Below are 27,899 nucleotides of genomic sequence, written 5' to 3' on the forward strand. Positions count from 1 at the left end.
TGTACTCTGACACTATTAAAATGAGACTTGTTTGGTGGTGCTACCACTTAGTACTGTTTCTTTGCAGTTTGTATAATCTATATAGTTAAGGGTCTCTCACAGCAATCACCTTGAGTGTGTTTGTATGCATTCATTCAACTATTTTGCTGGAGACAATTTTACACCAGGATGTGAGTGTGCAATCATGTCAGACACTCCTACTCAAACATTTTCTTCTGAACACACAATTATAATATCATCCTCTATAAAACACTCTGACAGTGTTATAATCAGACATTTGTGGTGGTGCTAGTTTTACAATGCATCCAGGATATATATTTAAGAACCTTATTAGAGGTCAGGGTATGAGGACCTCAAGGTTGAATCCTTTGGATGAGCATTTTCAAAATGAACTTGAAGTATTGGAGAATAGGTTATTGGAAAGAGGATATAAAAAGGATGAAGTTGCTGAGTCTTTTAAGGACATTAATATGTTGAGACAGGGCACAGCAGCACCATATTTTGGTCCTAGTAACCCAATAGAAAAGTTTGTACCTTTAGAGTTACATACAGGAAATACTTTTCTTAAGGTACCGTTATTTTATACTATAGACAATAAAGATTTAAGAACTATTTTTAGTAAAAATTGGTCCATTTTTCAGGTAGATGAAGATATTAGAAACATTGTGGGAGAATATCCTAGGTTTCTTTACAGGAACAGAAAAAATTTGAGACGACTATTATGTCATCAGAACAGCTCCACGTCCTCTATTAGTTCAGGTCATACTTCTCCCTGTGGTAACTGCAATTTCTGTTCCTATATTGAGACAAGAGATAAATTTGATCATCCAGATATACACAGGGAATTTATATTTAATGCTGATGCTTCTTGTAGAACCTCAAATGTAGTCTACTTGGCAGAGTGCCAGTTATGCCATTGTTTTTATGTTGGCAAAACAAATAGACCGTTCAAAGATAGGATTCGAGAACACCTTTATAACATCAGGAGACAGGTTGACACTAATGCACTTGCCAAGCATGTCACCAGTTTTGGTGACAATCATCATTTTAAATTCAGGGCTATAGAGGTCATCACTCCAAGTATTCGTAGGGGTGACATTAGGAATCACACTGAGTATAGAGAAAATAAATGGATTATAACACTTAGGGCAGATAGGGGAAGTGGCCTAAATGAAAAAGCTTCCATTAGACCCCATTTAAAAAAACGGAGAATAAGGAAGTGAGGATCTATGTATGTCCAAGCTTTATAATATTTTTAGGCTGTGTGTTTGTGTATATTTATACATTGTGATATATGCATTATTTATGTATATGTACATATTTTCAATATGTTTATATATATGTTTTGTATGTATTGGATAGGATATACCTTACACTGTTCATTCTTGTCTCTGTGAGCGGACTATTGTATATTATGCCATCAAGTTTTTGAGTACACTCACCATCCAAACAGTTTTAGGATACGCATGCATACAGCTCTAGGACACTCTGTGTTTATGTTTATATTTATATTTATGCATATACGCAGGTTTCCCTGTTTATTTGTATCCTTAAATGTTTTTGAGTGTTATGTACAGGAGAATATGACATCTAATATGGGAAATGTGTATTTATTTTTTTATATCTTCGTATTTTTGCATTTTGTTATTGTTTATTAATGTTTTGGGTGAACATCTCGTTGCTGATGCCTCATTTACATGCATTGTCTTGTGGTTATAGTTTTTACCTAAGGTTATTTCTTTAAGGAAGCATAGCAATTAAGTATAGCAATTAATTATTATCTAGAATTTGATTGGACCATCATTTTTTTTTTTTGAATTGTTTTAAATTGAATTTGTTTAATGGTGCTGCTATATGGTCTGATGAAGCTGTTTTAGTGAAAGCGCTTACCGTGTGCACTTTTATCGAATAAAGTATATGTTTTAAATTACGTTGGACATCTTGGTTGCCTCGTTGTATCACCTTGACATTTTTATCGTGATTACTACTTCATACAACGGAGCATTTATCTTGTGTGTGCGGTGCTATCTTTCTTCTTTTTACAAAGTTACATAATAGCTAAACCTCCATATGCACCGATGAATTATGATCAGGTCTGTCTGATCAAGTCTCATTTGCTATGTGTTCTTGACATGGATGTCAAGATTCACTTCTCAGATTTCACTTTGTTCCACTCTACAGGTGAATTTTTTTATATCGATGTGTCATACACATAACTAGCTGATTATGGTTAGAGGCTTGATCATAATTGTCTATGTTGAATGTGTAGAGAAAGAATAGAGCCTTCATAGTATTTGGAAGTATAGTTGATGTGTGTTGATTTAAATCACTGATCCTCTTAAAACTGTTACCAGTGGAGCATTGCCATTGACAAGCCAATGTGTCTATTTAGTGGTCCATTGAATCTCAGTTACTAAAGTGTTAATGAACTTTTTAAGAAACCTTGGCAGAGCCTGTTTAAAACCACTCACAATTTAAAAATCTAAATCAATATTATACTAATTTCTAATGAGTATTTTGTTGTTTCCAACCTCATCATCCTTCATTAGTCACTCCTTAATTTTTATGTTTTACGATTATTTTTGTATTGCGTGTCTCTGAGATTTGGAAGGAAATGTACTAAAATACACAGAATAAATTGACAGTATTCTGTGTTATTCTTTTCATGTGATACACAGATTTGTTGGACTTTGCATTCCATTCTAAGTCTGAGGGGTTCCATTCTAAGTCTGAGGGGGTTACCCCATTCTTGGTAAGTGTATGTGTGCGGGGGGGTAATTCACACAGAAAAAAAAACCCTTCAAAAATAATTTGATCTTTTTGCTTTTAATCATCTTTTTAAGCAATCAGCATTCAAGGAACTAGTCCAGGATTCATAACAGTCAGGTTCTTTTTCACTCGGATATTTTTGATACTGCTTATCCTTGTGGTATGGTAGAGAAGGCAACTATTACAGCACTCAGCAGGTAAAAGTTGATAAAACAAATTCTGTGTAAGATGCCATTCTGTCACTATACGTACACACACACACACACACACACACACACACACACACACACACACACACACACACACACACACACACACTAATTTAGAGGATTGGACGTTTACCTTCCTATGTTTCTCTGACATGTGAAAAGAAATGTCTCAGCTTACAAAACCCACGCAGCTACAGAAGGTAGTAAAGGAGGTATTGGCTAGTAATGATACTGTATAAGTACATTTAGGAATAAATATTAATTGTTGTACCACTATGCTACCTGGTAATCCTGTTGTTTTACAACAAATACAAATAATGAGAATACAAAGATGCATCTCTTTATTATTGTAATGTCTCAGAAAGAAGTTTTATTCACTCCCAATATGAACATAATTCTTTTTACAGGCATTTTTAAATTGCTCAGATAAATCAGAATATTATGACACTGAATAGAAAAATCAGTTTCAAATGAAAGGAGAATAGAGAGAAATATGCTTTAACTATTCTTTAATATATTGTGTTTACAAGTGCATTTTCAAAAATACTGGAATGGTGTTTTCTTTTTTTCATTTCTGTAATCATCTGCCTTACAATATGAGAGAAGAAGGAAAGACAAATCTAATTACCAATGAAATCTGAAATTCTATATTAGGCTACTTCAGGTATCACAATGGAAGAGCTAGAAATAACGTTGACATGCATAACAAAATGTAAGGCTGTGCTGTTTCTCCTGCTTTCTGCACAACATTGAATGGATGAAGAATGCAATTATTATTTATGCATTATTTATTTGTCTTTGTTTACCGGGAAAGTTCGACTGAGTAATATCCATTTTCATCACAGGCCCAGGGAGAAAAGCTCCATTTGCTTACATTGCATTATATTAAGTTCCAATCAAACACAAAGTAGTTGCATTTCTATTTACATTTATACACAAAATGTAGTTACATATATACATTCTAAGATTTTACAGAGGTGGAAGTTACTAAAGAGAAAGCCCATGTGCCACTTAATAAATTGTACAGGCAGCAGTTATATATAAAAATTGTTTTGTCATTTCAATGAGAGATTGAATGTATTCTGTTTAAGGAGAGTATTTGGAGAGAATCATATGGTGAACACAAAGTCTCAACCTTGTGATGAGCATGTGCAGGACCAGGACTGGTTAATATGCTTTTTCAGCAATGGTTTAAAACTACTAAGTTTGTTGGAGAGTTTTATTTGTACGGGGATACCACACCAGAGTTTAGCAATGTATTGGGAGTAGAGTGAGTGTCCTACATTATTTGACTTATTTTTAAGTAATAAGAATTTGTTACTAGAGTGGAGGTACAGACATTAGGCCAGTAATAAGTTATGTACTGCAGAGCATTTTTCTGGATGATGAATGAGTTTGTCTGCTGTAGTTACCTGTGAATATGTTTGGTAGTTGTCTAGTTCAGGACAGTTTAATTGCTTTAAGCTATGACAATGGCGGGTCCTATGATGGAGACTGATGGCAAATTTACCTATTTTATTGTAGCAGGAGGCAAGTTTATTTCTTGGAGTATCTTTAGGTTTGTTAGGATAGGAATGGCATATAAGAGAGTTGGCAATAAGAAGGTGATGGCTAGACTATTTTCTTGCAGCATCTATAAGGAATCTATTGATCTTACAAAGGGACCTTAATTTCTTGTTTGTAGATTTAATGGTGTGCAGTATATGCTGGTCATATCTGAAATGGCTATTTATTATAATGCCTAGAAGTTTACTGTGAGATATAGTTTCAATGACAGCATAATTTGCTGACTTTATGGTAAAGAATGCTTTTGATTTTGGCAACTTTTGAGGTAAAAAGCATTAACTTAGTTTTCTTGGGGTTGAGTAGGGGGTGTGATTCTTTCAGCCAGGATTCTACAGAGAGGAAAGATTTTTGGGTAATTTCTTGGCACTTATTTAGTGTTGAGGTTTCACGTAGTAATGTTGAGTCATCTGCATACTGAACTAAACTAGCATGGTGAGTGAAGGTGTGGCAGCCATTAATAACTATATTAAATATGACAGGACCGAGAGTAGAGCCCTAAGAGACACCTGTAGTAACTGGTTGAAAGGATGAGTGGGTTTGTTGCCATTTAACAGCTTGTTGCTTTCCAGATATGTAAATAAGAAACCACAACAGGAGTGCTGTGAAAGTCCAATTGAACAGTATCAGACAAGCAGTTGCTGGTGTGATACCGTATCAAATGCCTTTGACAAATCTAAGAACATGGCGGACACAAGAAGACCATTGTTTCTGTGTTGGTTTATTATATTTGTAAAGTGTAGTAGTGGTGCTGTGCTGAGACCTAAAATCAAGCTGCATTTCCGAGAGCAGGTTATTTGAGGTTAGATATTGCATTAGCTGCATACGGATGCATTTGTATAATATTTTGGAGAAGGGAAAGAGAATTGTTATTGGTCTGTAGTTATTAAACTCTGTAGATGTGCCACCTTTGTGCAGTGGTATGATGTAGGATTTTTTCCACAGTGATGGGATGTATCTTTCTGCTATGGACCTATTAATTAGTATGGATACATGGAAAACTATGACATCTGCAGCCATTTTAGTAGTGTGGCAGTAGTTGGTCTACAGCTACAGAAGTAATTTTTAGTTTAATGATCACCTTTCTTATGAGTGAGGTAGATGCTAGACTAAAACTGACAAGTTGTGGGTGTTTTTGAGTGAACACAGGTAGAGAGAAGGGAGCAGATGTATTAATGTCAAAGAGAGATAATGTTGAATGCATAAAGTAGGAAATAACTGTGTGAGGATAGAGTCTGTCATATTGTCTGTTTTTGGAAAGAAGTGGTGATCTTGTCAGGGTGGAGTCGTTTATTTAATGATGACCAAAAAAAGTTTGGGCTATTCTTGTTTGTCTTTTAGGTTGGTATAGTATTTTTGCTTATCCTGTTTGACATGGAGTTTTGCAAGGTTTCTAATATGCCTAAGTTGCTGGACAGTATTTTGAGTTCTATGTTTATACCAATTTTTCCAGGCTTTATCACTTTTTTGTCATGAATTTTGTTTTTTGTTTCTTTTGTCAGCCATGGTGTGGGGTTGGACTTTACTTTTGTATTACTTACTGGTGCTAGATTATTTAAGGTCTGTAAGCATATGTTATTAAAGTGTTTGAGAGCAGTATCTAGAACAATTGTTCTAAGAACATTTCAGCTCTATTGTTTTAGTGTTTCATTGAATATATCTTTGGAGAAATTGGTTGTATTTCAAATAAGATTATAGATAATACGTTTAACTAGATTATGTTGAGTTCTAATGGCATATGTTGGTATGTGGTCACCTATGCTATCTGACAGGCTGTCTACTTTTGTCAGTTTGTCTGGTTAGTTGGTAAGAATCCAGTGTAATGTCAAGTGTTTCCCTGACGTTTTATTGATTCTAGTAGGTGTGATTATTAATTGTCTGAAGCTGAACATGTTTATGGATTCAGTGGTGGTAGTGGGATTTATGAGTTGCCAGTCTATATTTAAGTCTACAATTATTACAATTTCATAGTTAATTTGTTGGGATATCCAATAAAGGATGTTTTCAGCAGTATTAGTGTTATTCCCTGATGGTACATATGTTGTTGTTAAACATATAATTTTCGTAGTGTTGATTTTTAAGATTAGAAGTTCAGCATTGTTAAATGCGGGTATTTCCCATGGAAGTAAGGTGATGGTTAAGGGGATTTTTATAAATGATTGCTACACCACCTGCATGCTTGTTCTGTCTGTCATGCCTGAGTATATTTTACCTGGGGGGAATCTCATTATACTTGTTTTGTCTGTCATGCCTGAGTATATTTTACCTGGTGGGGATCTCATTATCCTTTGTTTATTTTTTAAATTAATGTCAGTAGCTATAACTATATCAGGAGTGTATGTGGCAAGGTAGGCATGTATGTCATGGATTTTACTGCACATACTTCTTAAGTTCATATTTAGTAAACTGAGTTTGGGTTCTGTTTTTTTGCTTTGATGTATTAGGTAAGTAGTTTATTTTGGGGTTGAAAGTGATGGTTTTATGAAAAACGGGACCAGGGTTGGGATGAATATGTCCACTAATTTTTCAATTGATATTTTTCAGAGGGGAGAGTCTGACCAGTTTTATTTTGGTCTTGGTTTGATATTTGATCATACATTTGAATGCTTAGTTTTAAGATATTTAGAGATAAAAAAATCAGATAGGGTTTGTTTGTAGAGATAGGGTCTTATGGAGAAAGGCAGGGTGGGTATATGTTGCTATTCTTTTTGAGGATTGGTTGAAGTCCTAAGTATTTGAAGGAGGTGGATTTCCTAATTGTTGATGATGGTGAGGAGGAATAGTAAATAATATGAGTTAGGAGCATCTTATTTAACTTGGATTCTATCTTTGTTGTAAAATAGGATTAAAAATGTCAGGAGGATACTGCGTTCATTGTAGAAATGTAATTTGACAGTTACAGGGGGCAAGGATTAAGACAGTTTAAAAGAGACTTTTGGGTAGTAAACAGGAGTGGGTGTTACTGTTGGGTGCAATTCTATTGATTGTTTTTCTTCTGGAGGGAAGTGATGGTATTGGCTTGAGAAACATGTGGTTGGTGCTATGGAAGTCTAAATATAGAGTAAGGGGGTGGGTGAGAATTGGGGATGTGGTAGGGGAGTGGACTGAGCCCAAGCATTAATGAGGGTGAATGAAGTGAGTTGAAAACCTTGGCAAAGAGGCAAAGGAGAAAACAATCACTGACTTAAATTACACAGCCATATGTCTGCTTCGAGAGATAAGTAAAAGGAACAATGCAGTTTAAAAAGCCTCTGAGCTAGTAGATGAAAGTCTTTATTTTGTTGCTCTAGTACACAGTTTTAGTAGGAGAGTTAGTCTATTATCATCTTGACCTGTCTAATGGCGATACCATTAAAAAAATGAACTTGACTGAACAACTGTGTAATGTAACAAGGTTTCTACTGACTTTGAAACGCAAAGTCAAGAGGCTACCCTAACCTTCACAGATCAGCAAAAACAATGAAAAAGTAAGCCAGAATACAGTAGTGCAGCTGTGGAAAAATACAGGCTGAAAACTCAAAGTGTTTACAGAAGAAGAGAAATGAAATGTAAGGAAGGGGGACAGTGGACTGCTAAAAACAATAATGAGAGCACATTAAAGGACACAGTACCAGTGGGACTGCTGTGATCTAAGAAAATGGAGCTATTATAGTGGACAGAGTTATTTATTTTATCCTGCCATAATATTTATAGTTTACATACAAATAAAGCCCACAGACTGGTGTTCAAACTGCAGACTTCACTGTTACATATGCATCTATTTATTTGCTGGGACACTTTTATAACTAAATGAAAACACAGTAAAGACAAACTGAGTGCACAGAGTCAGTATTGCCTGTGCATAAATACTAGCTCAGAGCTGAAAATGGTTTAATAAGTAACTGTTTTGGTCAAGGAGAAATAAGAAACACAGGGAAGAGACCAGGAGTGACGTCACTGAAGGCATGCAGATTACCTCATGAAGCAGTGGGATTGGGGAATTAAGCGAATGCTCACCATGGAAAAGTGAAATTCATGTGCAGGACGTTACTAGGAATGCAAGGAGTGCAACATTTTTTTCTGAACTAATGCTCAGTCAGTCAGTCTCAGTGTTCTACAATGAGCATTGTTCAGACCCCCGATATAAAATGTTCTCAGAACACCTGGTGAAATCACACCAACCTCTACTGGAAAAGAAATCTGCAATCAATTTTAATTCTCAGTTTTTGTTTATGAGTAAACAATGAAATCAACAAGATCATGGATCTGGAACTTTGGAGTTAGGGAAGTTTATTCCTACCCTCAAAGAACCCAACACCCTCCAACTGGTGGTGTGTAGGAAAACATGCCTTCTGCAGTAATGACCTTTTTTCATGCTAGAATGGCTTGATGATTCACAGTTCATTGTTATACCATAGCTTCATTTTCCAACTTATATCTCAGTATCTCAGTAAAGTGTGCATTTACAAATAACATATCATACAAAATAAAAGAGGCACTTCAAAAAAAAGTACAAACAGTCCAACATTATATCCACAGCCTGAAAATCACCTTATGTGATTGATATATATATATATATATATATATATATATATATATATATATATATATATAGTAATAATGAAAAAAGCCTTGGTAGGATGTTTTGCATTGTATTATTGACTATATGGCTTTAGGAGATAAACAGTAAATCTATCTGGTATCAGTTATACACATCCCTGCATTCATTTTTCAAACTATTTGTTTTAGTGAGGCTTGTAGTGCTAGGATGATGAGCATTGTATGACAGAGTTCTCTGTCATCAGCAGCAGTCCCCAGCACATCCTGTAAAATTTGCTGCAGTCTAAACTGAGAGATGTAAATCATTTGGAATGTATGCACAATATCCTCCCCCAGTGGGTCAGGCCTCATACACCAAGCTGTGAAAGGTGCACAAAGCAGCATATTAACTGGATAAGCAAAACACTAACTGGCTCCTCTCAAGCTGAATGTGCAGAAGATCTCTTCCAAGATCCTCCCAGATTAACTAGTTGCTTCCTCTGTCATAGAGATTAGCTCAGCTATACTGTTAGGGAAGCTAATTCATACTGTTTATGTATTCATTCTTAACATCTTGGTCCTTTCGGCTCCTAGCCACAAGTAAAGATAGTGAGTGGGTTAGTATAAAAATTAAGGTGTTTACCTCACAAGCGCAAAATACAGGGTTTTATTATCACCTTTGAAAAGGAAATTGGCAAGGCTTAAAATGCCCTACAAGGGCAGCTTGCATAGTACTTACCCATGAATCTTAAGGAATTAGGGTAAAATGGACAACTTTAACCTAAGACACAACACTCTCACTCCCCTTCCACAGTGTGGTACACTGCTTGCTGAATTGCTTCACTGCACCCATCTGCATGTTAATCTTCTGAGCCTTTCTACAAAGAAGAGTCATGAAAAGTACCCAAGAAACTCCTCCACTTGAAGTAGTTTTCCTCTGTACACACATAGGGCAATCCATAACTTTATGGAAGAAAACCATGTCTTGTGATTTTGAGGTGCAGATTTTGATTTCCAACTCACATCAGATATGACAGCTACTAGAGTCTAATAAAATACCATTATCTGCAAACAACACAGATGCAGCCCTTATGTCCAAAAACAAATATTCTGCAAACATAATCTACACATTGGTTTCATATTTATGAAACTCACATACAGAAATGAAGGTGTCTTTTTTTGAATCTGCTCATCTTCCAGGAATGAAGAATTAATTCTCATTACTTAAACACAGGGACATAACAAAACATTGCCATGGTTCTGGACCCTTTTACTGTTGTAGTCCTACCTATAAGACAATCCAGTCTACAAGGGCACATGCCTTCTGATGATTCATAAAACACATGCTGTCAGTGGTGGCAAGCTCCCTCATCCCTTTCATTGCCTATTCAAGGTCAAAGAGGTAATCCACTATTCTAAAGATCAGACAAATTCTGCATCTGTACTGAAATAAAAAGAGACTTGTCCTTTGAACAAAGTCTCCTTCCTAGCTCCCTGGGATAGGCTTTTTACAGGAGACTCAGGAATGCAATCCATTTAGAAATGCAACCCACCTCATATCACTCTTTATTAGAGATCACCATCCTATTTTGCCAAGGGATTTATAAGTTCATAGGTTTGGTGCGACAGCGCAAGCTTTATTGTCCAATCAGAAGCTTGGTGTGCCAGATCTACAATGGAACTTAAATGCACATTGATTCCATTTTGAAGGTAAGAGTTGATGGTCTGCTTAGTTGAGAGGAGGAAGTTTATTTCATAGCCGTGTGTGTCTTTATGATATGAATTATTATGTTCCATGATATGGTTGGTATTAGTTTTTTATGGAGTGCCCTCTTGTGTTCCTATCACTAAAGGGGTATTCTAAGAAAAAGTCTGAAATAGTAAGGGGGTCTTCTTATATGCTGTATGCCAGCTGTAGGACTCTACTAAGAAGGTGATCATCATCATCATCATCCTCAACCCTTTTTTTTCCATTTTCTACATTTTATTTATTTATTTATTTATTTGCAGTTGGTTTACCAGGATAGTCCATTGGGCCAAAATGAACCCGTTTTCAATGGAGTCCTGGGGAGAAAAGCTCCAAACAATCTAGGTTACAGTAGGTTATGGATGATAATTATACAAATGTAAAAGATTCAAGCAAACAATTACAAATAGTACAGCAAACATTACAAATAATACAAACTAGTGATGAAACTTACAGATGATACAGACTAAAAAAGGAATATTGCAAAGTAAATAATGAGAAGTCATTTCATATTAGGAATCATACACTTAAGGGGTGCAGCGTAGTGTATTCTTGCAGATACCATATTATAATAAGAATGTATGAGTTAGGAGAAATGATAAAGGAAAATTGCTGGTGTAAACAGGGGAAAGAAAGGAAGATGGAAATTGCCAGCGTTAGTTATTTGGGGTGGGAGCAAGAGCATTCCCACTGGGATACTATTTGTGAATGAAGAGATTTTTTGAAAATAAAATGGTTAGAGGTGATACAAATGGATGGTGGTAGGGAGATCCAGAGGCGTGCTAGACCATACGATAGAAGATTTTTGCCTGGGGGATGAGTTGGCTTGTACACTTCTAATAGATTTTGGTTGTTAGACCTTAATACTCTATCAGGTAGGTGCATTTTAAAGGCAGAAGAAAGGGAGGGACAGAGGTAGGGGTTGAAAATGAGCTTGTGTGCAAGAGTTAGTTGAGTATAGGTGAAATGCTTGGGTAGTTCTAGCCATTTTAGTTTTTGGAGAGAGGAACAGTGGTGGGTGGAGGACTTATGGCTGGTAGCGAACTTGGTGATTTTGTTGTAGCAAGAGGAAAGTTGTGTTTTCAGAGAAGACTGTAGATTAGTTAGACGTGGAGCTCCATAGAGAAGGGAGGGGATAAGAAAGGAAGTAGAGAGAGTGATTTTAGTGGCAGGTGTAAGGTAATGATTTTGCCGATAGAGCATACCTAGTTTTTGATGTTTTTTTTTTTATATTTAGTTGTAAATGGGAGTTGAATTTGAGCTGGTTATCAATTTGGACCCCAAGTAGTTTGGTCTCTGACACCAGTTCCAGAGGTGTGTTATTTTGACTAGTAATAGAGAATGTGTTTATATTGAAAGAGATGACTTTAGAGGGGGTAAATACCATTAATTTGGTTTTAGAGGCATTGGGTGCTAGGTGATTTCTTTTCATCCATTGCTCAGTGGTTGAAAAAGTAGCTTGAGTAAGCTTTAGGAGTGTAGGGATAGATGTGGCAGAGCAGATAATAGTTGAATCATCTGCATATTGGATGATGTTTGAGAAAGGGATAAAGTTGCGGAAATCATTTATAAATATGTTAAAGAGGAGGGGACCCAATATGGAACCTTGGGGAACTCCGGTTGGGGTATTAAGAAATGAGGAGGTGGCCTTTTTACATTTTACTGCTTGATATCCATTGGATAAGTAGCTGGAGAACCAGTTCAAAGATGAAGGAGATAGGTTAAGTTTTGAGAGTTTAGTTAAAAGCAGGCTGTGTGAGATAGTGTCAAAGGCCTTAGAGAGGTCAAGTAGTAGGGTAGAAACAATAAGACCAGAGTCCCGGGCTTTGTTTACAGTTTCAAGGAAGGAGAGGAGGGCTGTCATAGTGCTGTGACTTGGTCTGAATCCATGTTGTGTGGGAGTTAGTAGGTGATTATCTAAGAGATGTGGTAGGATTTGAAGTTGGAAACACTTTTCTAGGAGTTTAGAGATGGGAGACAGGATAGCGATGGGGCAGAAATTAGTAACATTGTTATTGTTGTCACCTTTATGTAAAGGTATGATAAAGGCCTTCTTCCAGATTTTGGGTACTATACTTTCTTGGATAGAGCAGTTGTTTACAATGCTAATGGGGTAGGCAATTGCTTCAGCAGCTATGCTAAGAAAGTAAGAAGGGATGTTATCAGGAGCATTAGTGCATGGCTTTAGTTTCAGAAGGAGTTTTTTTATAGTAGAAGTGGGTATAGGTTTTACTGAGAATAGTGGGGAGTGTGAAGAGGGGGTATTAGGGTTTGAAGAAGATGAGGAGGAAGTGAGAGTAAGAGAAGAGGTGGAGGGTAGAGAGTTAGTGGATGAGAGTGAGGGAGTGGTAGCAGTGCAGGGTAGAGTGATGGTAGGGGAGGATGGGGGTGAATTGGAGAATGTGGTGTTGTTAGAGAATGAAGAGGTTAATTTGGAAATAGATTCAATGAAAAAAGAGTTAAATTGGGTAGCTAAGTCTGAATCAGGGGCATTAGGGTCTGGGGTGGGGGTGTCTGGTTTGCTGGGGTTAAGGAGAATAGAGATACCTTTCCAGAATTTCTGAGGATTTGTTTTGTTATTGTTTTGAAGTATGGAGAAGTAATTTTGTCGATCAGAGATGATGAGCCTTTTTACTTTATTTCTAAGTGTTTTGTATTCATTATGGATGAGGGGGGTCCTATTTTTCTGGTAGTGTGCCCAGACTTTATCTCTGTGCCGCATGGTTGCTAGTGTGTTTTTGGTAAGCCAAGGGGCAGTTTTAATTTTTATTCTCTTTGTCCTTAAGGGAGCATGGTAGTCTAGCAGTTTTAAGAATGTTGAATTGAAGTGGGCAACTGCGTTATCTAGAGATAATATTTTTAGACAATTCCTGTTTATTGCTTTTAGAGAGTTAGAAAAGGTTGGTGGGTTAAAGTTTTTTTGGTTACGGATAGTAAAATAATTATGGGTGCGATGTAGGAGTAAGGGGAGTCGATGAGTGAAGATGGGTATGTGGTCACTAAGAGGGTCGGGAAGAGTACCACTGTCAGAGAAATAATGGGGATGGGAGACTAGAATCCAGTCCAGAATACTGCCGCTAGAGAGTTTTTTTGAGGGGCGTGTTATACAGTTGATTAGCTGTGAAAAATTGCAGAGGTTGATGTTAAGTGGGTTTGTAGGAGACTGAATGGAGGCCCAATTAATATTCATGTCTCCTAAGATTATTGTTTCATTGCTAATGTTGTTGGAGAGCCAGGAGAGGATGTCTTCAAGTGTAGAAATATTATCCCCTGGGGGGATGTAGAGGGAAGCTATACATATGTGCTTGTGTTTGTTAACTTGAAGTAGTGTTAGGAGTAGTTCAGCGTTATTAAATTGAGGAGTAGGTTTGTTATAGGGAGTAACTGACAAGGAGGATGAGTATAGGAGAGCTACTCCTCCCCCTTTTTTGTGGGACCTGTCTTTTCTAATGATAGAATAGTTTGGTGGAATTATTTCAGAGACTTTTATAGTGGGTTTTAACCATGTTTCTGAGATGGATAGGATGTCAGGTTTATTATGTATGAGCCAGGCATGGAGGTTTGGGATTTTGTTAACTATACTTTGGGAGTTTAAAGAAGTAAGTAATATGGACTTGTCTGTAATGGTTGAGATGGGGTGGCCTGGGTTAGAATGGATATCACCTGATAATAGACTGGTAATCAGATATAGGATTGGGTTAGAGAGGTAATTGGACAGTTTGGAGAATAGATTAGGTTCTATTATGATTTTGAAGGATTTGCTAGTTACTATGGGGGTAGAATGTTTATGAGAGGTGATAAGTTTATATGGAAAAAGTAGAAGCTTTTTTTATAGTAAATAGATGGGAAGAAATTGGGGTGTGTGAGTATGAGAGAGAGGAGGTAAGATGGTTAGTTACATGGAAGGATTATGAGTGGTAGGAATTAATGGGCTGGGTGAGGTAGTAAAGATAGGTTAAGTTAGAAGTAGAAGTAGTAAAAAGGAAATGAATGAGGGTTTAGAAAGCATGATGTAATGGGGCTACTTAGAGGTGCTATGGTGTTGTTGAATTATATGCAGATATGAGAGAGATTTATGTGGAAAGGAGCTGGTAAGTACCTAAATAGTGGTGAAAGAGTGGAGAGTTGTGTAAAGATTGGTGGGGATGTGGTTTGGGAGTGGGTGTTGAAATAGTAATGGAAACTAATTGGCTAGGTGGGATAATCTAGGAGAGGTGAATGAAGGTTAATTTGGGCGGGAAAAGGGAATGGGTGTTTACAGAGTACTGGAGACTGATTGGTCTGGAATGGTAGTGGGTGTGGTTATGGGGTAATAAAGGTAGAGGTGCTGGGGTGGGTGGAATTTGGGGGCAGGGTAGGAGAGCAGAGTGAGCCCGCAGGGCAAACGGAGTGGGTAGAACCAAGGAGGGCAGGAGAGGATCGAGAACCTATTAGTGGAGTGTTGATTGCAGAAGGGTAAGTAGAGGGGACCTGGATATAGTAGGTTAGAATGGGCTATAATGTTTTAAGAGAGAGAGAGAGAGAGAGAGAGAGAGAGAGAAATGTTAGTGCAGTCAGTGCAAAAGCATGCAGTCAGTGTGTTGTGTCAACTGTCCTCATTTCTTTTGATTCAGTACCACTGTCTTACCTTCTTTCACAGTCCATACATCTCTTTGTTGGACCTCATATTTTATCTTGTCTTCTTCCTGTCTGTCCCAAATCCTTTTCACCAGATTGTCTTCTGCTTCCCTGGACATTTGCCGGAACCACCATAGTCTATTCTCTTTGACCATCAATTGGAGCTACTTGGACTTCTATACTAATGTCATAATTTCTTCATCTTTTCCACAGTATGCATCCTACCACCTGGCTCAGGCAGTTCACCATCATCACCTCTAGCTTTCTCAACTGCAGTACTGTCACTACCCATGTTTCTGTACCATACAGTAGTACTCTTTGCAGCACTGCTTTGTACACCTTATTTTTCAGATTCTCTGCCATTCTGTTATCACAAAATACCCCTGACATTCTGTACCAGTTTGCTGCAGCCCTCTGATTTGATATTTGTCCTCATTCTCTTCATCCACCACTACCAGATACTTGAAGTTGTTAACCTGTTCCCCAATTTTTTCTTCCATGTCAGTTGTCAGTTTCTTCTGATTTGCCACATTTGCTGCCATGCAACTGTCTTGCCTCTATTCATTTTCATCCAGAGTGCCTTCAGTTTTGTATTACATTTGCCTGTCATTTGCTGAAGTTCTTGTTGAGAGTCTATCAGTTATGCCACATTGTCTGCATATAGCAGCTTTGTTGATCTGTCCCCTACCAATCCTCTACCATCATCAGTATGAACAGCAGTGGACTCACAGCTGAACATTGATGCACAAGAAACCAACTTGGTATCCGTCTGTGAGTCCAAACACTGTTCATACTTAAGCCACTGGGTTCTTGTATATAGCCTGCATTAATTCCACCAGCTTCCTGGAATTTGAATCATTGCACGAGTGTCCTAATCAACTTTTTTTGGCACCTTCACATATGCTTTCACCAAGTCTAGGATTGCCCAGTTGGGCTTTTCCCCCACTCTTATCTCTTCTCAGCTTTCTGTCTCACTACAAGCATCATTTCAGTTGTGCTGCATCCTGATGCAAATCTGAACTGCACATCTCCCATCATTCTTTCTACTCTGCTGCATATCTGCTTATCAATCACCATTTTCAGAACTTTTATGCATTGCAATAGGAGTTTGATACCATTTTACTGGCTGCTAGAATGGCCATTCTTCAGCCATCTGTGATACACCTTTCTTTCTATACTGCTGTGAGTACCCTAAGGAGCATTTCTCCCATAAGTTACACAACATCTTGATCATATCTACCATGACCTCATCTGAGCCTGCTGCTGCTTTCCCTGAGTTCATTTTCCTTCGTGCTTTTCTTACGTATTATATTGTGGGCTTCTCTTCTTCTTTTATTGCAAGCTATGTCTGGCAAAGACAACTACTGTGGGATTTTCTTCATTCGGAAGGTGCTGGAAGTACTCCTTCCAACTTCCTTTGATGTCCTGTGGACTAAGCAGCAGTTGTTGATGGCATCCCTTATGAAGAGTATCTGATGACTATTTTCTATATATTTCCATCTTTGACTTGCAACCTGCTTGAGTTTCTTTGTGCCATATGCTGAGTCAATTTCCAGAAGATGGTATGATGCCTCTGATGTCTTGTCCTTTGCTCTTACATCTGCTCTCTTACCCTTTTAGTTAGTTAGTTAGCAAAGCAGTATTCCATCTTAGCCTGGTCCATCTTTTCTATCCTCCACTTTTTTTCTGTAGAGTTTCTTTCTTTTAATTAATTTTTGGACTTCTGCATTCCACCACTATTTTTCCTTATATACATTATTTCTATACCTGGCTGAGCCACATATCTATTCAATAGTTCTCACATATACTGTTTTGAGGCATTGTCATTCATCTTCATCTTCACTTATTTCATCATCTTCTTGAGGTGCCAGAGCACTATTTCCTTGAACATTTTTGCTTTCTCTCCATGATTTATGCTGTAGAATAGCTGTTTCACTTGGGATGACTTTCTAATCACTGATTCTTCCTCAATGCCCTTTCTGAATTAGGAGGAGGTATACCTGAATTGGATAATCTTTGCATGTGATCTTATGACTGTCTGTCTTGCTGAACCATATGTTGACCACCTTCAAGCCATTTGCCAGACAGAAGTCTTGAGTAGCCACTTCTTCTTTATTCCTGTTGCTGAACCCATGTGTAATGAGGCAGTTTTCATATCATGTTGTGGTCACCCCTTCATTGGTCAGGTCTGACCATAAGCTAATCACGCTTGACGTCCACATCCCACCCCCACCCCCAGTAGGGAAACCTCCATAAAATAACTTCTCCAAAGCCAACTTCATGCTACTCAAGTCAGAAGTGGCAAACTTCATGACACCCATGCAGATGGGAAGTGAAAGTTTGAATGCTGAATCCTACACTAAGGCACTGCACAAGCACATCCCCTCATGCATGAATCGTGCCATTCCAAACAGAACCAAGATGCTCTCCTCCAAAAAAAAAGAAGCCAATCTGGTGGTCCCCTGCCATAAACAAACTATACAACAGAAGGAAGAAACTGTTACAGAAAAGAAGAAAATCCCAGGATGCAAAATACTCCCTTACCAGCCTCAGTAAGAAGCTGAGATCCCTCATAAAATTCTCCAAAGCTAGTTACGATAATAACATTGCCAAAGATTCCAAGGAAAACCACAAGGCATTCTATAGTTATGTCAAGAATCTTAATGGCATTGCTCAGATCTGTTCTGAGCTACAACAGAATGGCATTAAATATACTGATCCCAAGGATATTGCCAATATCCTGGCAGATCAATTCAGTGCCAACTTCACCTCCCCTCTCACCCCCTAAAGGGTCCAGCCCAATACCAAAAGACTGCCAAATTCCGGTAATCACAGCCACGCAGGTAAAGAAACGCACTCTCCAAAGCTAAGAATACATCATGCATGGGACCAGACGGCATCCCGGGCTGTGTACTACATGAACTACAAATTGACCTGGCATCTCACCTAAGTGTCATGTTTAATTATAGCCTCACCTCAGGCTTTGTGCCCAATGAATGGCGCACAGCTACAGTTATCCCACTCCACAAGGGGGGATCCACCTTGGATCCTGGGAACTATCATCCCATCAGTCTGACAAGCCTGATCTGCAAAGCCATGGAACGCATTATCATGGAACTTATAAACAAAGACATTGGCAACCTTCAAACACTGGACCCCACCCAGTTTGGTTTTGTAAAGGGATGATCTTGTCTCCTCAACCTGATTGACTTCTTCGAATCAGTATCCAGAGCCATGGATGAGGGCAAGGCAGTCCACACAGCTTATCTGGACCTTGCCAAGGCCTTCGATACTATCCCCCACTCTGAAATCATAGATAAACTTACTAAGCTGGGCATTAATCCCTACATCACTCGATGGGTTGCCAACTGGCTTACTGACAGAACCCACACTGTAAAAGTAGCCGACTCAAAATCCAGCTCCAGACAGGTGACAAGTGGAGTACCTCAGGGTTCAGTCCTGGGACTGCTCTTGTTTAGCATCTACTTCTCTGAAGTACAGGCCAGCACTAAGGGACTCTGGCTAACAAAGTTTGCAGATGACTGGAAACTGGGAGCCATTATTGAATCCCCAAATGATGTGGATATTCTACAAAAGGGCCTTACAGAAACAGATGCTTGGTGCCAGAGCCATGGCTTCAAGCTCAATGCCAAGAAATGTATAGATATCCCCTTTGGGAAAAAACATGTACCCATGAATTACCGCATAAGTGGCAGTACACTAAACACCGAAAGTGTGATAAGGGACTTAGGGACACAAGTGGACAGTGGTCTCACCTTCTATAACCACATCGCCACAACAGTCAGGAAATCCTTCTATGTGGCACACCTCATCATTAAGGGCTTTTCATCAAGAAAAAAGGAGGTCATTGCCCCACTGTGTACTCATCCCTCATTAGACCCATTATAGAGTACAATGCCTCATTTGGTATGTACCTCACAAGACATCTGCAACAACTGGAAAGGCCACAGAAATACCTCACTAAAAGAATCACAAGCCTAAAGCAGATGCCCTATGCTGATTGTTTAAAAAAACTCCAACTATACTCTGTCACATATCGCCTGCTCAGAGGCGATCTCTGCTTAACATACAAGGCCATGTCAAACCCAGAGCTGTTGGACATGCTACACTTAAAGAAATCCCAATCCCTCAGAGGCACACACTTCAGGAATCTAAACCTGGTCATCACAATGAACAAAACATGCTGGAGGGATAGGTTCCTGACCCAGAGACTCCCCATACTCTGGAAAAGACTGCCCATACATGTCAAGCTGAGCGCCTCTTTGGCCATCTTCAAAAAGAACCTTGATGATTTGATGGGAGATAGGAAATTCACCCCAGGGATCACGTCAATCACCCTGTTAGACAGTGGACCAGGGAAGTATTAGCCAGGGAATTGTTATGGCTATGCTTGTATAGGCCCTAGGGCCGATAGCCTAGTACCAATCTATGAACCTATGTTCTGTCTTTCCCAATATGCGCATTCAGGTCCCACATTATCAGCACAGACACATATTGTCCTGCTTTATCTAGCAAGTCCTGAATGCTCTCTTTTCCTCACTATCAACCTTGTTATTGGGGCATAGAATAAAAGATTAGGAATTCTGCGTCATTCTTCCACTGGACTCTGATTGCCATGAGTCTGTGACTAGTTCTGATGACATCCATTACTGTCTTCTGAAGCCTTTCTCTCACCAAAATCTCCACTACATTTATAATCTGTCCTTCCCCTGTCTTGTCATCTCTGACTCCCAAGCCAAGTGCTGTACCCACCCCTTCCATCTTGCTTTCTGTATACAAGGATCATCCAGCATACTCCTTACTATTATGTCATACACTTTCAAGTTGTCTCATTTCAGTGAACTATACTGAGAGTAGCAATCCTTTGTTCATGTCTGGCAGGTTGACTGGTTTTATGCTCAACAGATCTATCCAAGGTAACCCAAGCTGGAAAACTGGATATCAGTCAGTCAAGTAGCTTAATGACCCAGGGCTGCTGAGTTTTATGAGGGGACCACACTGACTAATAGAGGCACATTGAGCTCTTCCACCATTGGCATAGGTCCTTGGTGTAAATTGGAGAAGGAGAGGTCTTCAATCCACTTATCACTGGCATATATTCATGTCCATTTTTGGTGACAACAGTCAGTGTGGTTATATTCCCATAGCCGAGTTTTTACACCATTGATTGGCTAGCCCTGGCACAATACACAGTCTGTGATCAGTGTTCTCCTAGCTAAAGGATAACATGCTCCATACTTGTTGCCAAAAGTAGTTGGAATATACAACTCTTCCCCCATTAGGCACCACCTACAGTGTGCTGCTGCTTCCCAAAACTCCATTCTTGTGTAAACTTTAGGTGGAAACACCCAACATGTTTTTGAAGGTGAGAAGAACTCCCCCCAGATGCACACATGGTGAATATGCCATCTCAACACAGGCACTGGCTGGAGGTCAGGATCGAACCTTGTACCTTGAACGCAAACATTTTAACCATTATGATACTGATAAGCAAGAGAGAGATTTTCTGTAGTCAGATATGAGACAGTTGCTGTAAAACAGACCTTGAAGCCTTTGGATTCAGTTTGTAAGGAATCCATGTATCTTTTGCAAATGCAATAAAATGGTTGGATCGTAGGTTACAGAAGAGGGTACATTCATCTTTAAATGGTCTGTTAAGAGCTGTATAAAGTAGGACAACCATATCTATTTCATAGCTCGGAATTGAATAAATGATAAGTGTACAGCTCCTTAAGCTTTGCAAGCAGTAAGTGTTGTACTTATTGCACATTAGAAGTGCAAAAGCAGATGAGCTTTTTGTCAGGTGCCAGGATTCTGCATTATTAACAATGAAGGTAAGGCCATTTTCACTGCACCATTCTTATACCATTTGATAGGAAGAAGTGTCAGGTGAGTCAGATAATGCAGTAAGTTTTGTCATCTGACAAAAGAGAGGCATAAAAAGCTGTTACCCCAGGACAGACCTTTAATGGATTTCACTGGTGAATTCCTATTCTTACTTTTAACATGTGACCATGAAGCCAGTTGGTGACTTAAGGTGTTAGAGTTCCATATGCCTTTAGAAGCCTGAGTTCATGATCATTGAGTGAGATCTCTGGCATGTGTGGTGTGGAAGAATTGGGATTTCTTTAGATGTAGCATTTCTAACAGAGCTGGGTCAGACATAGCTTTGTTGAATGAATCCATCCTGGGATATAGTGCTGAATGTTTAAGAAGAAATGGCAAGGGGTTTCTAAAAAGAATACAGACTCCTAAACTATTTAAGGGACCTAGTCCCTACTCCAAAAAAATCACTTTGCTTTCAGAAAGTCTGAATCTTCATTTCTGCCTTTGGCAACACATAGTTTCAGACAAGTGAGTTTTAAAAATATTTTAAGGTTACAGGATGCAGGTGGGAGAAATGGAAATTTCACCTTCCAGGAGGTAATTCCTCATCCACCAGACCAGGAGTCTCTGTTTCCCCATCCTTCAACATATGTTGTCTCAGGAAGTGATACAACCAATTCTTCCTTCCCATCTGGAGAAATATTTTTATTCAAGGATGTTTTTTCTATCCAAACTTTGAAAGAAAATGCTTGTAGACCAGTTCTGGATCTTTCTTTCTTAAACCAGTTTGTGACAGTGCCCAACTTCAAAATGCTTGCACTTCACAACATCTTATCCCTTCTTCTTCATTCAAGTACCATGGTAATACTAGATTTAAAAGATACAGATGACATCACTATTCATCTAGACTTTAGGTCTTCCTTTGTGTGTCTGGAAATATTATGTTTTCTGACTCATCCTTTGGCTTATACTTTGCAAGATGTTCACAAAGTGATAAGCTCCAGTTATAGCACACTGTGGCTAGAGGGTATCTCTACATTTAGGCAACTTGCTTATCTTTGCAAAATCTTTTTCCATAATTTTTAAGGGATCCAACCCTTCATCCAGTTTTAGCAAGAAACAAAATAAACAGTCTCAGCAAAATGCTGCTAAACAGATGTTTAACAAGAAATGGCAAGGGGTTTCTAAAAAGAATACAGACTCCCATCCCAAAAAAGGGACAGTCCAACAAGTCAGAATAACTATTTAAGGGACCTAGTCCCTACTCCACCCCCCCAAAAAATCACTTTTCCCTTTCAGAAAGTCTGAATCTTCATTTCTGCCTTTGGCAACACATAGTTTCAGACAAGTGAGTTTTAAAAATATTTTTAAGGTTACAGATGGCAGTGGGAAGAAATGGAAATTTCACCTTTCCAGGAGGTAATTCCTCATCCACCAGACCAGAGTCCTCTGTTTCCCCATCCTTCAACATATGTTGTCTCAGGAAGTGATACAACCAATTCTTCCTTCCCATCTGGAGAAATATTTTTATTCAAGGATGTTTTTGATGCCAAAGAAAGAAAATGCTTGGAGACCAGTTCTGGATCTTTCTTTCTTAAACCAGTTTGTGACAGTGCCCAACTTCAAAATGCTTGCACTTCACAACCTCTTATCCCTTCTTCTTCATTCAAGTACCATGGTAACACTAGATTTAAAAGATACTGATCGTCACATCACTATTCATCTTGACTTTAGGTCTTACTTAAGCGTTTGTGTGTCTGGATAACATTATCAGTTTTCTGACTCATCCTTTGGACTATACTTTGGAGCAAGAGTGTTCACAAAGTGACTAGCTCCAGTTATAGCACACTGTGGACTACAGGGTATCCACATTTTCTACATTTAGGCAACTTGCTTATCTTTGCAAAATCTTTTTCAATGTGCCAAAAATTTCGCAATTGTGTGAAAGGTCTCTTACACAAGCTGGGATTCCAAGGGAGCATTCAAAAGTCTTTTTGACACCATCACATAGGATTGTGTTCCTGGGGTGTCTGCTAGACAACTCAATTCAAAGAGCATTTCTCTCTAAGGAAAAAAAAGTAGATCTACATCTAGATATGTTTCTGGAGTTTTCCACTTAGACATCAGTTACTGTGAAGAAATGTCTCAGGATTTTTGGGTCTTATGGTATCTATGGGTCTCATGATACCTCAGGCAAGACTCTACATGAGAAAGTTACAATGGTGTCTGAAATCTCTTTGGTCTCAGCACCAACACCCCTTATCTTGTCAAATCCCAGTTCTGGGATTTGTCAGAAATCACTTGGTGGAGACAGCAAATTTCCCTAAATACAGATATCTCCTCCCCGCTCCAAAGGAGTCAGTGTGTCAACTCAGATGCTTTGGACATTGCTTGGAGAGCAGTTTCAAGAGAGATAAAAATGCAAAATGTTTGGAACACCAAGGGAAGATGCAAGCACATACAAATAAAAGAGATGCTTGCTCTAATCAAGGGTCTCAAATCTTTAAATTATCTTTGGTACTCTGGAACTCTTCAAGTTGTTACAGACAGTACCATAGTCATGAAGTACATCATCAAGCAAGGGGGAACCAGGTCTTACCACCTTTTCAGACTAGCCTTGTAAGCTTGGAATACAGCTTCACAGCACAATCTCACTCTACAGGCATCCTACATGCCATCAGAGCAATACTGTGTGGCAGACAAGCTGAGGAGGACAAATGCAGACTCTCATGAAAGGAAACTAGATTGGGGATTTTACAACATTTGTTCCATCAGTGGGGAGTTCCTCAAACAGACTTTTTTGCCTCCTCTCTGAATAATCATCTAGCAAAATTTTGCTCTAGGACTTCATGCAAGGTGGCCTGCAAGACAGAAACATTTTCCTTTCCTTGGACAGGAATTTTCCTGTATGCTTTTCCACACTTTCACTGATATCAGAGGTACTTCTTAAGATTCAGGAGTCCAGAAGATTATTGTGATGACTCCCTTTTGTCCCAGGCAGCAGTGCTTCTCCCTTCTTTTGGAATTGGCCATTACAACAAGCTTCCTCACAGAATGGATCTACTCACAAAAGAACAAGGGTTTTGATACACCCCAACTGCAATGCACTTCAACTCACTACATGGATGATCAGCACCTCTTTACTGAGGACATGCAGTTGGCATTAATGGAGGCAAGAAACCTTGCTTCTAGAAAATTATATATTAGCAAATATAAAAGGTTTTCTAGTTGGTATCAACAGCATAACCAACACCTGTTCAGGGCTAGTGTTTCTTTGGGTTTATAATACTTGTGTGATTTACTATCCTTTAACCTTTCTTACTCCTCCATCAAAGTTCAGTTATTGGTAATTTCAGCATGTCTACCCATGAATCCCCCACTTTCAATGCATTCATATGACAGAAATTTGTTGAATGGGATTTTGCTCAACAGACCTCCAGGAATAAAGATGGCTTCTCCCTGGGATCTTAATTTTCTGTTTAAGAACCTAATTTAATTTAATTTTAATGTTAAAGAACCTAACATTTGCCCCATATGAACCAGCTCAACTGGCTGACTTGAGGTTCTTAATATGGAAAACTGTTTTACTGATTGCTCTGACGTCTACAACAAGAGTATTTGAATTGCAAGCTCTAACGCTATCTCATTTTCCACAAAGACAGGGTTGCTTTGAGAACTAATCTTTGTCTTATGCCTAAAGGTCTATCCAGGTTTACTGTAAGCCAAACTATCCATCTCAGTGTTTTCTTTCCTGAACCTAAAAATGAGGGAGAAAGAATACTCCATACATTGGATGTCTGCATAGAACTCCAGTACTACTTTTACAGACCATAATCTTTCATATCATCAAATCAGTTGTTCATTTCCTGTGAAGGTAAGAAGAAGGGACAACCTGTGTCAAAACACGCTGTTTAGAAATGATTGTCTTTGGCTATTACCTTCTGGCTATTCTCACCACAGCAAAACTATTCTAGGCAGGGGTAAGGCCCATTCTACCAGAGTCTTGGCTACATCTATGACTTTTTAGAAAGGGTTAGATTCTAGAAGTATCTTGATCTAAAACTCTGACTACTCATTTCATTTCCTTTATCTTTGGAGGTTATACTGCCCTCACCTTCCACTCATTAATGAAAGTACATATTAGCTATTGCATACCAACAAAGCCCAGTGCCTTAACAGTTCTGGCAATGACTCACATAGTTTTTTTCTACCTTACTAAGGTGTAACTGATTAACTGATGCAGAGACCTCACTGTCATACATAGACCCACTCCCACCAGTTACTTTTGATATTATCTCTCCAGAAAAGGAGAAATCTACAAATTCAGGAGTTCCACAAATTGTTCTTTTCACCTCATGACATTATCAGAATTTGGGGTTTTTATTTATTTTTTTTAACCTGTACAATTCTGTGAGACTTCTGCAAGTTATAAGATGGTATGGCAGAAAAATCTTTATAGTCCAAATGTTTTTCTTTGTTATTTTGCTAAAATTCCTCACTCACTTTCTGATCTATCAGTACCTATCAGTCACATCTAGTTATATTTCCCCCAAATGGCATTATCTGTAGAGATAGCCATTGTTTAATTTAATGGAGTCATTCATTGGCAGTGTCCAGAAGTGGGTTATAGCATTGAAATTTGGTAAGTGTCAATCATATTTTAGACATAACTCCCTGACACTGCTTCAGCTGCTAAAGTTCTCAACAAGGTCCAGTCATACTCCATGGGAAGATCATCAAATATATTATGTTCAAGTAATTTTTGAGGTGGGAGTTGAACTCACCTTATACAGAAACATCTACTGGAATTTCCCATGATTCTACTACTACTCATATGAGTTTCACAGATCTGTTCAGCTATCAACATGACTGTCTGCCACCACTTATTACCTTGCAATGATGAGTTGACATGTCAGCAGTTACCCTGAATGTCCAAAGCATATGGCCCTAAATCTGATCGCACTTGTCAAACTGGGATCTTAATCTTAGGATCATCCTTCTGTTAAACCATGGTGTCTGCTATGGACAACCCCTGGTGCCACAGAAAACCAATAACAATAGTTCACACAGGTTAAAATCAAGTCAGCTGGCTTTTCAGTTACTCCCTCCTCTAAGTATTTACACTTTAATGTCTAAAGTTAGAACCTTCAAACATCTTTTATAATCTTTTCTGGATCCCTGAGGCTAGTATAGAAAAGAAATTCCATCTTTCTCAATGCACAGCATTACATTTATATTTGCAAGACAACAGATCAAAGACTTTACATCCTTTTTCATTTACATAATGCACAGGAGAAGGAACTACAAGTCTTACCATATATACTTCTTGCAGACTGTGACCAGTTATGACATTTTTTTCTACTCTGGCTCTGAAGACAATCACTTTGAAAGAATCTACTTTGATTGTATCACACTATGTCCTGACTCAAATTATTATGTAAATAATATATACACACACACACACACACACACACACACACACACACACACACACACACACACACACACACACATATATATATATATATATATATATATATATATATATATATATATGTATATATTTATATGTATACACACACATATCTATATAATATATATATATATATATATATATATATATCTATATATATAAATATATAGTGTATATATATATATATATATATATATATATATATATATATATATATATATATATATATATATTGTGTATATATATCTGTATATATATATATATATATATATATATATTGTGTATATATGTCTGTATATATATATATATATATATATATATATATATATATACATAGGTGCCTCACGTTTAATCTAAAACACTCAATGTAGACTGCAATAATATTGTTTAACATGCTTACTTTTACTTTGTGGTTATTTTTTTCTTTGCTTTAAAAATGTTATTTTCCTCAGTGGAATAAGAACAAAGACTTCTCATTTTAATTTTCTGAGTAGTAACTTCTTACTCTGCAGCTTCTAAACTTGATTTGTGGAGAAAGATTCAGAATATATGATTCAATCAGTTTTTAATAAAAGTTTGCTATGATCAATCTTACTGATTAAAACTGACAGTATGTCTAATCTTAGGACGCATTTCTGCAAATAACTAAGTTAGCATGTATTGTACATGTGCATGTATGTACGAATATAACTGCATTGCTATCTGTGTATATTTTTTATACCTGTCTGATTCAACAAACACCATGATATGTGCATGACTGCATCTTAGGTAAAATGATTTAGTTGAAAATGAATAAGAAGTGATTATATACTAAATGTATAAGAAAGCAGAATGTGACCAGGAAAGTAAAATAAATCATCAGTTTGTTATTTTCTGGAAACTAAACATGAGGGATGTGTCCCCTCATAACAGAAGCTCTGATCATTTTTAAGTGACTTATTCTCCATGGCAAGCAAAGTCTGTTTACTACCATCAGGAACAAAGGATCAGGCTGAATCTCAAGTAGATTATGCGATTGCCATGTCACACTTTTATAATATACTCAAACTAAAAAAAAATATTTTTAAAATTTGTTTACTGCACTGTTTGTTCCATTTAGAATTAGGAATATGGGCACATTTATGGAAAGGGAATAGATATAATTACCTTTGTGCTT

The sequence above is a fragment of the Protopterus annectens genome, chromosome 14.part0, assembly GCF_019279795.1.
Source record: "Protopterus annectens isolate FY-2018-M chromosome 14.part0, PAN1.0, whole genome shotgun sequence".
Taxonomy (NCBI): domain Eukaryota; kingdom Metazoa; phylum Chordata; order Ceratodontiformes; family Protopteridae; genus Protopterus; species Protopterus annectens.